Source organism: Monodelphis domestica, chromosome 3 (assembly GCF_027887165.1).
Source record: "Monodelphis domestica isolate mMonDom1 chromosome 3, mMonDom1.pri, whole genome shotgun sequence".
In the NCBI taxonomy this organism is placed as follows: Eukaryota; Metazoa; Chordata; class Mammalia; order Didelphimorphia; family Didelphidae; genus Monodelphis; species Monodelphis domestica.
The window spans coordinates 351,789,538-351,800,312 of NC_077229.1; positions in this window are offsets into that span (position 1 = coordinate 351,789,538).

Sequence of the window (10,775 nt, forward strand, 5' to 3'; positions counted from 1 at the left end):
CTTAATATTTACCTTTTCAGGTATTCCTTGCTCTTTGATTTTCGGTATCAAACTTTCCACAGAGCTCTGGTCTTTTCTTTGCAAAAAGTTGGAAGTCTTCTATTTTGTTGAATGCCCATACTTTCCCTTGGAAGTATATAGTCAGTTTTGCTGGGTAGCTGATTCTTGGTTGGAGACCCAGCTCTCTTGCCTTTCTGAAGATCATGTTCCATGCCTTACGATCATTCAGCGTAGAACTTGCAAGGTCTTGTGTGACCCTGATTGGCATTCCTTTATATCTAAATTGTCTTTTTCTGGCTTCCTGTAGGATTTTTTCTTTTGTTTGATAGCTTTGGAATTTGGCAATTACATTCCTGGGAGTTGTCTTTTGGGGGTTTAGTGTAGAAGGTGTTCTGTGAGCTCTGTCAGTGGCTGTATTGCCCCCTTGTTCTAGAATCTCTGGGCAATTTTCTTTGATTATATCTTGTATCACCATGTCCAGTTTGGTGTTTATTTCTGGCTTTTCTGGGAGTCCAATTATTCTTAAATTTTCTCTTCTCCCCCTGTTTTCCAGATCTATCACCTTGTCGGTGAGATATTTTATGTTCTCTTCTAATTTCTTGGTGTTTTGGCTTTGCTTTATTAGTTCTTGCTTTAAAGCCTGGTTTTCTTTTACAGTTTGGTCAAACTGGTTTTGTAGATGCGTGAATTTCTTTTGCATCATTTCCCACTTTTCCTCCCAGAGGGCTTCCATCTTTTTGGTCCTTTCTGATTCAAATTCTTCATGTGTTTGTGGAGAGTTTCTATTTCCTTTGGAAGATTTTGGAGAATTTTCTTGTATATCTTCTTCTATCTGCTCTGTAATTTGTATTTTGGCTCCATAGAATGTGTCCAGAGTCGCCCCTTTCTTCTTATTTTTCTTGGTATTTTGGGGCTTCTGTGCTTCTGTGGAGTTTGTCATCTCTGAACGTGGAGGATTGGCTTTTCTTGTCTTTGTCTGGTGATCAGAGGCTTTAGTCCTGGGCTGATGTTGGTTCTATGAGCGTTCCCTGGGTTAAACTGAATATGCCTCACTGGAACTGGAATGGAAGGGTCGGACCACGAGGCCACACTCTCCCCCTGGCTCGATTTCCGGAAGTTGCCTTCAGAATCCCTGGCCGTGAGGCTGTTTCGTCGGCCTGCGGGGGGATGGGCTGCCGCTTCCCCAAGCTCCGAGAGCACAGACTTTCACTGAGACTTGGATAGCAGGATCCAGCCCGTGAGGCTGTCTTGCCCGCCCTGAGGGTTGCTGTTGTTTTGACCAGCTCTCTGCAGCAGAGGCCCCAGGCAGTAACTTTCACCCGGACCGACCAGCTCTCTGCAGCGGAAGCCCCAGGCAGTAACTTTCACCCGGACTGGGACTTGGGTAGAAGACCCTGAGGGTTGTTGTTCCTCAGACCCTGCTCTCTGAGCCCGGCGCGGCTGCCGCTTCCGGGAGCCTTGGACTCTGCGCTCCTACCCCTGAGGTCCGAGGGATCTCGGGTTCTGGCTTTTAAGGGGAGCCGTACCTTTTGAACCGGGTCCAGGTCCAGGAGGAGGGTTCCCAGGGTCTGTGCTGTTGATCGTTTTGAATTTCGGCGCCTTAGGAGCTTCTAGTTTGAGATCGGTCGGGAAGGGTTTTCCGGAGATCTGAGCTTCAGCTTTCTCTAAGCCGCCATCTTAACCGGAAGTCCTACAATCCTTGTATTTTATTTTATGGATTTAAAAGAATTCTTAGTATGGCCTTCATCATGTTTCTAAAAGAGTTTAAAACACTTTCTTGAGTTTGATTTTAATGAAAAAATAATCAGTTGTTTATTTTTGCCAGTTCAAATTTGAGGAACTTGTGAAATCTATCTGTGATTCAAGTATCCCTCTTATTTTCAATTCTGGACCCAACTTACTATCAATTTAATCTGAATGATTGTTCCTCTTGAAGTAATTTGCACTGAATTTGGAACCAAAACACATGGGATTGAAAATCTTGCCACTCTCATTTTAATTCTCTGACTTCTTTTGAAGAAATACCTCCCAAGTAGAAAACTCCATTCTCAAGTCCTGTTATTGTTTCCTTTCTTTCCAAACTAGGAAGTCTAATTAATGTAATTTTAAGGTAGAATTATATTTGATCAAATGTGTATTATGAGTGTGTTTTAAGAAAAAAATGGAGACTGATAAGGGAACCCTTAATTCACTGAATCTCCTCAATTAACTTAATAAAATTACAAGATGTAAGGAGCAAATAACAGGGTGATGAAGTGTAAAGGTTGTGACACTTTCCAATTCTGAGTTGTTGACTTCACAATTTGTAATGGGCACAAAACTTTGAGTGGCTTCAAAAAAATGATTTATCTGAAGATTATAATGGATGCAAAACTGGTGAATTCATTCCTTTCAGATTTTGATAGGCTTTTGTAAATAAATTATAAGAAGTGCTTACTTATGTGTTGTGTGTTTTTTTAACTACTTTGTGAGGTATAAAGAAGTTCTTCCACTGAGGTTGATGGATTTAGAGAGTAACAAGAAGATGGTTGGCTAAAAGGTCAGCTGTGCCTTGAGTAGCCTTCAAATGCATCAGAAAATTCTGTGAACTGAATTATCTCTGACAATTCAGAGGAGAGTCAGGTTGAGAGAAACAACTCAGTCCTTGAGAACTAATCACTCTGTTTTGTTTTTCCTTACACCTCCTTCAGAGGCCATCAAAGGGAATGGGAAAGAATTTATATAGTTCTCCTCCACTAAAACATCCCTCTTTCTGTCAATGACATCTTATTACAGAGTAAATTTACTAGTCGAGTGTTACAATTTTATCTATTGTACTTTATTGCTTACATCTTTAATACAAATCCTTTGATATATTTAATATTGTCTATTAGCACATATATCTTCAGTTTATGCTGGTACTGTTCTTTCTAACTCCATTTTCATTAATTGTAATTCCATTTTACAATGTGTTTCATCACAGGGTAATAGACAGAGTGCTAGATTTGAAGTAAAATAAATGGGTTCAAATTGTGATTCTTACATTTACTAGTTCTGTGATTATGGGAATTCAGAAACTCTCTAAACCTCAAGTCCTTTATTGGAAGATAATTATACATGTATTATTGACTTGAAGGGATTTTATGGGCCTCAATGCAATATATTATTATCAATTGTTGTAATCATTTTGATTATTTTGGGGGTTGATAATCTTAAAGGACAAATGAGGTAATTCCATTGTCATAGTAAGAAAAATTACAGAAATATTGAGAGAATTTTACATTTTTAATTTTTTCAATGTTTTTTGTTATCTTTTAAAATGAATCTTTAAATGTTCATGGGATAATCTGATTGAACTTGCTCTTACACAATGCTCACTTAAAATTCATAGCATCACAGTTTTAGAATTTGATTTTTCCCCTAGAGATTATCTCATCAACCATTACTACTATTTCCATTTTATTAATGAGGAAAATGAGATATAAAGAGGATGTGACTTATCCAGTGGCAAAAAAGGTTATAAATGATAGAAATGGGGTTTGAACTGAACTTTTATGACTATAAATTCAGGTTCATTCCCTTGTGCCACATTGCCTCATAACCATTTATTATCTTCTTATTTAAATTTTCAGAAATTTATTTATAATAGAAAATGGTGTTGAAGTTCATTGTTACCTCTCTCCACATTTTCAGGTTATTAAATATCAACTATCTTCAAGGTTTCTAGGATTTGATCCACTTTGTGGAGATTTGTTTACAATAGTTAAGCTGTTATGAGAAATAATCATAGAAAACTTCACTGACTCTTGCTCATTCCTATTTTCATTTTTTTAGTATCAGTATTAAATTTGAATGGGTCAGGCCTTTACTATTTTATTGTTCCTTATATTATCTCCTTTGAGATACTAGTATTTTTTATCTTTGCACTAAGTCAACTTGTATACATATAGCAATCATCATTGACTAACTGTTTCATGCTCATTAGAGCTTATGCTTCCCATATTTAAAAAAACCCAGAAAACTTCATATTTTCTTATTTAAGAAGATATTCTTGGAAAAGAGGAATGAGGAAAATATGTGTAATCTTCAAACATTTTGTCATTATTTCTTAATCTTGAGCCACATTTTCCTACTTTTTAAACATTCCTCTCTCTGCTCCTTTTTGTATTAAAATCATGAAGAATCAAAGTAATTGTTCATTTATTCTGGAAAGTCTTTTTGAATTTATCATCTATCATCACTTCTTCTTAAATAGATTTTAGTTCATAAACTCCAAAAACATAGGTAGGTAGATGAAATTCTTTCCAATGCCTTTAGCTACTGAGGAATCAACCAGACAGACAATAGGAACAACTACCACTTTTACTTTCTTTATTTGACTTTCCAAGGAGAGCCTCAGTCATATTTTTATTTAGCTGCCAAATATACTTAAGCATTTAGTTTCATATATAGCAACAAAACAAGAATAATTTTATTATGGATCTCTAGTGATATGTAGTAAGGCTATAACATTTAGAAATCGAGCCGTTAAAATAATTTTTATAGAATATCTGAAAACAGCAAGATTCTTAGCATCTGCTTTCCCTTCTCTATTTCTTCTTTTACTTTCACTATAGGAAGGAAGAGTTCTATACAAAGTTGAAGACCTTTGGGAAATTTTTCTTTAGTTCATAGGTTCCTTTTTCTTGTTCAGTCACATTCAGTCTTTTATGACTCTTCATGAGCCCATTTGGGGTTTTCTTGGCAAAGATAATGGAGTGGTTCCCAGCTAGGTGACCCTGGGCAAGTAACTTATCCCAGATTTCCTACCTTTCCTACCTACCAAGGCAGAAGCCTTTGAACTAATGCTATAACAATTCTAAGGCAGAAGGTAAGGGTTTTAAAAATATAATGGAGTGGTTTTCCATTTCCTTCTCCAGCTTATTTTACAAATATGAAAGTAGAGATAAACAGGTTAAATGACTTTCACAGAGTTACACAGATATTAAGTGTCTGAGGCCAAATTTGAATTCAGAAATATGTCTTATTGATTCCAGGTTCAGCACCCTATCCACTATACCATCTAGCTGTTCTCATAGGTTGCTATTTCCTAAGAAATTATCATGTATCATGTAGCTACTGGTAATTAATCCATTCATACTTAACATAGCTGCTCAGCAGAAAAGGGACAGTCGATAATTCAAGTTTCTCTAGATTAAGAAGCTGACAGAGCTTATATTCTTCTTGCATATTTTTGAGAAACATGAATTACTTCCATATTATAATGAGATATTAACATCAGAAAGATTTTGGAAGAAATTGACCCTTATCTAACAAGTGATGAAATCCTTAAGTTCTATAGTCTTAAATATGAAATTATATCAAAAGCTTTAAGAAAAAATTGAAGGTATGCAAGATAATAATAAGTTATATATATTATAGTCTTTACAGGTTCAATTGTCCCCATGTTTTAATTTTCCCTCTGAGTATGTGGCTGGCCTTTTTGCTCAGATATCTGGTTAAGAATTTGTAAGGAGAATTTATGACAATAAGCAGCCTCAATGGGATAGTTCAGTATATTGGAAAACTTTAGACAAAGCTTTAAAATATCTTCAAAATATTTTCTCTTATACCTGAAATTCCTTTATAATGCATGATCCAGCTTCCCATATTATTTACTTAAAGGGAATAGGTTAAATATCAATAGGTAAATAACCACCAATCATACAAAACCATTCCTTTGTCCTCTTTTCCCCTATCCAGAATTTATATTGGAATTTTAAGATTGTAGATTAGGTCTATTTTTCTACACTTATAGGAAACTCTCCATTTGACATCAATGTTTCTTTTTGGTATCCACTCCAAAATCATGTCTCCTCCAGGATAAGCAGATCATTTGAAATTTCATCACCATGCAGATTACCTCACCTTTTGATAATCTAATACACCTTCTCAGGTTAATTGTCTCTCTCCTCTGACTAGAAGACTGGAAGATGGAGGAATAACTCTTCATAGAGCCTTCCTTTGTACATTTCAGGTACACTTCATTTTACATCAGTTACTCTGGTTTTGATTTCATGAACATGATCCTCATTCTATATTTTCTCCTCTCCCTCCTTTTTTGATTCCTGTTTTATACTATATTCAGTCAATATATTGCAGGCTTCTGGAGATTATCTTTTTCTTATTTATATCCTCTTCTCTTATCACAGTGCCTGGCATTTTTTAGACACTTAACAGTTTATTGAATTTAATTGAAAAAATGTGAGTAAGGAGGACATATCCACCCCACTCATAATATATTTGAAAACAGCATACCTTTTGTTTCACTGCACAGAACACATGAAAGACAAAGGATTCATAGTAGACAATATTTCATTCCTTCCCCAGTGAGAGTTTCCTCCATTGTCCAGTCCACTTTCTTAAGAAATTAAACAATGTTGGGAGTTCTACATAGTTAACAGCTGACCTAATGAATACTCTCTTCCCAGAGAAATTATATCAGTATCTATATTATGGTATAGACTTAGCATTTTCCACCCCCAAAAATGTATATATCAGGTGGGACCCACACTTGTTCTCTTAATGGTATCAGCCCTTTGACCTTCTTTCAGCTTTTTTCAGTTCAGGTGTTTGTCTCGTTTCTCACAATTATGATCTGCCCATGAATTTCCCTGTTCTCTGAGAGATACTTTCTTCATACTATCAGCATTCTCTTGTTTGTATCTAAATGGCTGAATCCTAGAAGTTTCAACATCCCCTTGGAAGGAGGATTTCTTACCTCTCTATGACCAAAGTGATTCTCCTCAATACTACTGTCAGCTATGATGTCTAAGATCCAGAGGTTCTACTACTTCTTTTATGAGCTGATAAGGACAAAGGCAATAGGAAAAGGAAAGGGATATGGGGCATGGAATTCACTGCCCAGGAGCCTGTGTTCAGTGCCAGATCACTGCTCAAGCCTCTTTATATATCCTAATCACTAAACTTCCACTATCCACTGTAATAAATAATAATAAGGGACTATATTGATTGATAATTGATAACTAACAGATCAGGCAGTTATCTTCTTTCTTCTGTCCACCCTCCTCCCTCTTTTCCTCCCTTCCTCCCTATTCCTCCCTCTCTTCAGCCTCCCTTTTCCTCCCCTCCCCCCTTCCTTCTTATTCTTCTGGCTTTCTCTAAATCAACTCAGGGGTGAGTTTATGATGTTTCAAATGACATACTTTTCTTCTTCTTTATCTTAAGTAAGGGGTTTATTTGGGGAACACAGGAAGGGATAAGGAATGGAGGTAAGAGGGTTGAGGATTTCCCTAATACTACAATGAGTCTTAGGTTGGAGGATTTTGGAATATAGTTTAATTGAGACAAATGACTTCTAGATCTGGAAGTTCAGTCACCATCATCAACAGAGCAAGTCAGAGAGATATCTGGACTTTTGTCCTTTTTTCTTCTGCCTTCAAATCACAAAACTTCCTTCAGTTTGAGTCTCCAAAGTCCAAGAGAGTAAAAATCAGCTTTCTTCCATCTTTCAAGGCAACAAGGCTCCACCAAACAGTTGGTTTGCCTCTAACTGCCTTTCTCGGTAACGTTCCAAATAGAACACTCTCATTTGACTGACAGCCGCCCCAAACTCAGCTGCTACAAAATCATTCTCAGTTTCTCTCTTCCATACCACCTAACTGCACAAATACTTTTAATAATAAAAAAACAACAAAAATTTTCATTCTACCACTGGAGTTAAATTTTTTATAGTAAATATTCCAAAGAAAAGTAAGCAGATAAATTATTTTCCTGATATAAGGGTTTAATATCTATATTAAATCCAGGAGTTGTTTTGGGGTTATGTGGGGTGAATATGATAAAATGGACCCAAGGCACAGGGTCCAGGATATAAAAGAGGGGAACCACAGATTTGAAAACAGTGATTAACCCATCTCAGAATTTCGTTCCGAGTTACATATACGCTACAGTTAGAAACAAAGGAGAAAAATTATTTAAATCTTTCAGGAAAAATAATTTATTTTTGGCTTGAATAATTCATATTCAGCTAAACAGTTAAACATAACCCAAAATATTTTAAAAGCATTGCTTTGTAATAAGTGGGTTTCTCTCCTTAAGTATCTCATTTTAGGTCCAGGAAAGCATAGCACCATTCAAAGTTGATTCCATATTCTTAGACCTATGAAAAATGCTACTGATTTATCAAAAGTAGAAGGAAGTAGATGATGAGAATAAAGAAACAATACTTACAATTTCACCACCTCCATTTGTTGATGGGAAAGCACCATAGTTATATTCCATATACCCTCCCACTACCTTTCTTATTATTTCCAATCCAAAGGACATGTTAATTTCTTTTCCTTTTAGATAATATCCCTCCACTCACTCCATACGGTGCTATGGTTGGCAAGAAAAGCAGTGGCAGTTACTTTAAAGACTTACTACAATTAACTAAACTTTCATGAAGGTCCTACAGCAAAAGGAAAGGAGCATCTTTCAGCATCTCTCAAGGACTCTTTTGAGGGTGACATCTGTTTACAGCAATAGTTGCAAAGATTTTACTATCTCTATAAGTACAGATTATAAATGACAACAATTTATATGCATTGTATCAATGTCCTCTCATATCTACCCCTTTTCAGAGTGAAAATATCTGCTAAAGTGAACAGAAAAGTTTATAATTAATTTGAGCTATTCAGTTTCAAGAAACTTAAATAATCTCTTATCTCAAGGGATCAGGTATAGATCTTCAATCAAAAAGCAAATGATATATTAGAATATTCATGCTTCAGGTCTCTAATTCATATTTTAGTTTTGGAGTCTTTAATATATGTCAATATGTTGGCTAAATCCCTAAAGTAGATTATTTGATAAAACTACATATTTAACATAACATAAAACTATCAATTAATCATGAAATTTTAAAGAATTTGAACTTGGTGGTTCTTTGAACTGGCTGAATTGAAGAAGATTTTTCTCATGATTGATGTCACTTTTCAATTTCACTTTGACTGAGGCCATTTAACCTGAATTGGCTTTACTATTGGAATAGAGAGAAAGACAGAGAGATTGACAGGTAGACAGAGAAACAAAGGCAAACAGATACAGAGACAGAGAGGAAGAGAGAGAAGAGTGGAAAGAAGAAAGGAAGGAAGGGAAACAAAAAGAAAGGAGACATAAGGGAATAGATAAGTAGGAGAACATTATGACCTTTATGGGTTAATAATATATTAAGTCAAAATATTATGCATATTTTGTTAAACTGTTCATAAGTGTATATACCTATAAGTAAGTGACATGTTTTGAGGCCTCTTTAATCATAGTTCATAGGAAATAATATAAATGGGGAAAATGAGTGATAACTTTACAATCTGTTATGTATTTAAAAACAAACACTATTAGGATAAGTTGGGTATTACTCTTCAAAGCAATGTCAAAGAAACAAATTAAGCAAAACTGAATTTTTAAACTCTAAAATGTAAATGAAGGTAAGTGTGGCATATTTGAAAAAATTCAACCTAGAATTAACTTTCTTCCATGACTTTGCAAAATAATTACAAAATAATAAATAAATGATATCATATATATATAAGCAAACTACTAAAATATAGAAATAATAAAATAAACAATTCAGGTGAAAGCAAAAGTTGGAAAACTATTGAGCACTGCAAACATTCTAATGTATCACAATTTCTGAAACACCTGTGTTAAATAACTGAAATGATCCACTCTAAAAATGTAGACTACTCAATCGTCCTGAGAAGTAAACACTCTGCCAACAAGCCACAGGTGTACACCACAGGAGCACATGAAAATATAATTGTGAAAGATTGGATGACAGTTTTCTAACTATAATACATATATTCTAAAATAATCTTTTGCATTTATTATGTGGTTGCATTGGGTTTTTACTGTTATTGTAGTATTGGAACTATCTTAATTTAGGCTATTAAGTAGATAAAATCCATATAATAATCCAGATTTACATCTCTAAATAAAATAATATCTTGCTTAAATATCAAGGTTCATAATCCTGTAATTGTCTTCTCAAGAAAAATCACCAAAAACACATGTGTGACACATATTTGGACTTTTTTATTTACTCAAATAGGTATTTATGTAAATGTATAATCATTTTAGTATATTAAATTTGAAATGATTTTTATTTTGATAACAAAATTCATATAATCAATATGTCTCCTGGTAATATTGTAATCATATCATTGTTGCATCCAAAATCTTATTTTAAAAATTCAAATGATGAAAGTATAGCTCCTAGTGTTTCAGATTACACTCTGAATAGGAGAAAGTCATTTTGGAAACTTAATTAATGCTTTCCAGACATTTGAGTTTGTTCATTGAAGTAGAATACATTTTTGATTATCTATCTAAACGTGACAACTAATAGAAGTGAGTGGAAATATAAATTATCCAAAATAATAAAAACTGATTCAAATATTACTTAATTATGTTCAGAATGAGACCATTTACACACTTTTGGGTGATACAGGTATGTGATATAATTTAAAAGTCCAAGTATTAATGTGTGTACTCAACCTATTCCCCCCAATTGAAGAGACCTATTAGTACATTTTAGATTATACAGTTTTTGATGAAAAAGGTTATTGTTTTCCAACATTTGCTTAGTAAGTTAAATATTTGTTGATTTGATCAAATTGAATTAAATTGAGTTTGTGCAAATTATTCTTAGTAAGTAGCCTGAAATTCAAGTGGTTCGTAGAACATAACTCTACATTCCAGGAGAATTCTCAGAATCAATGAGAGTTAGAGCTGAAAGAGGTCTGAGAGACCAT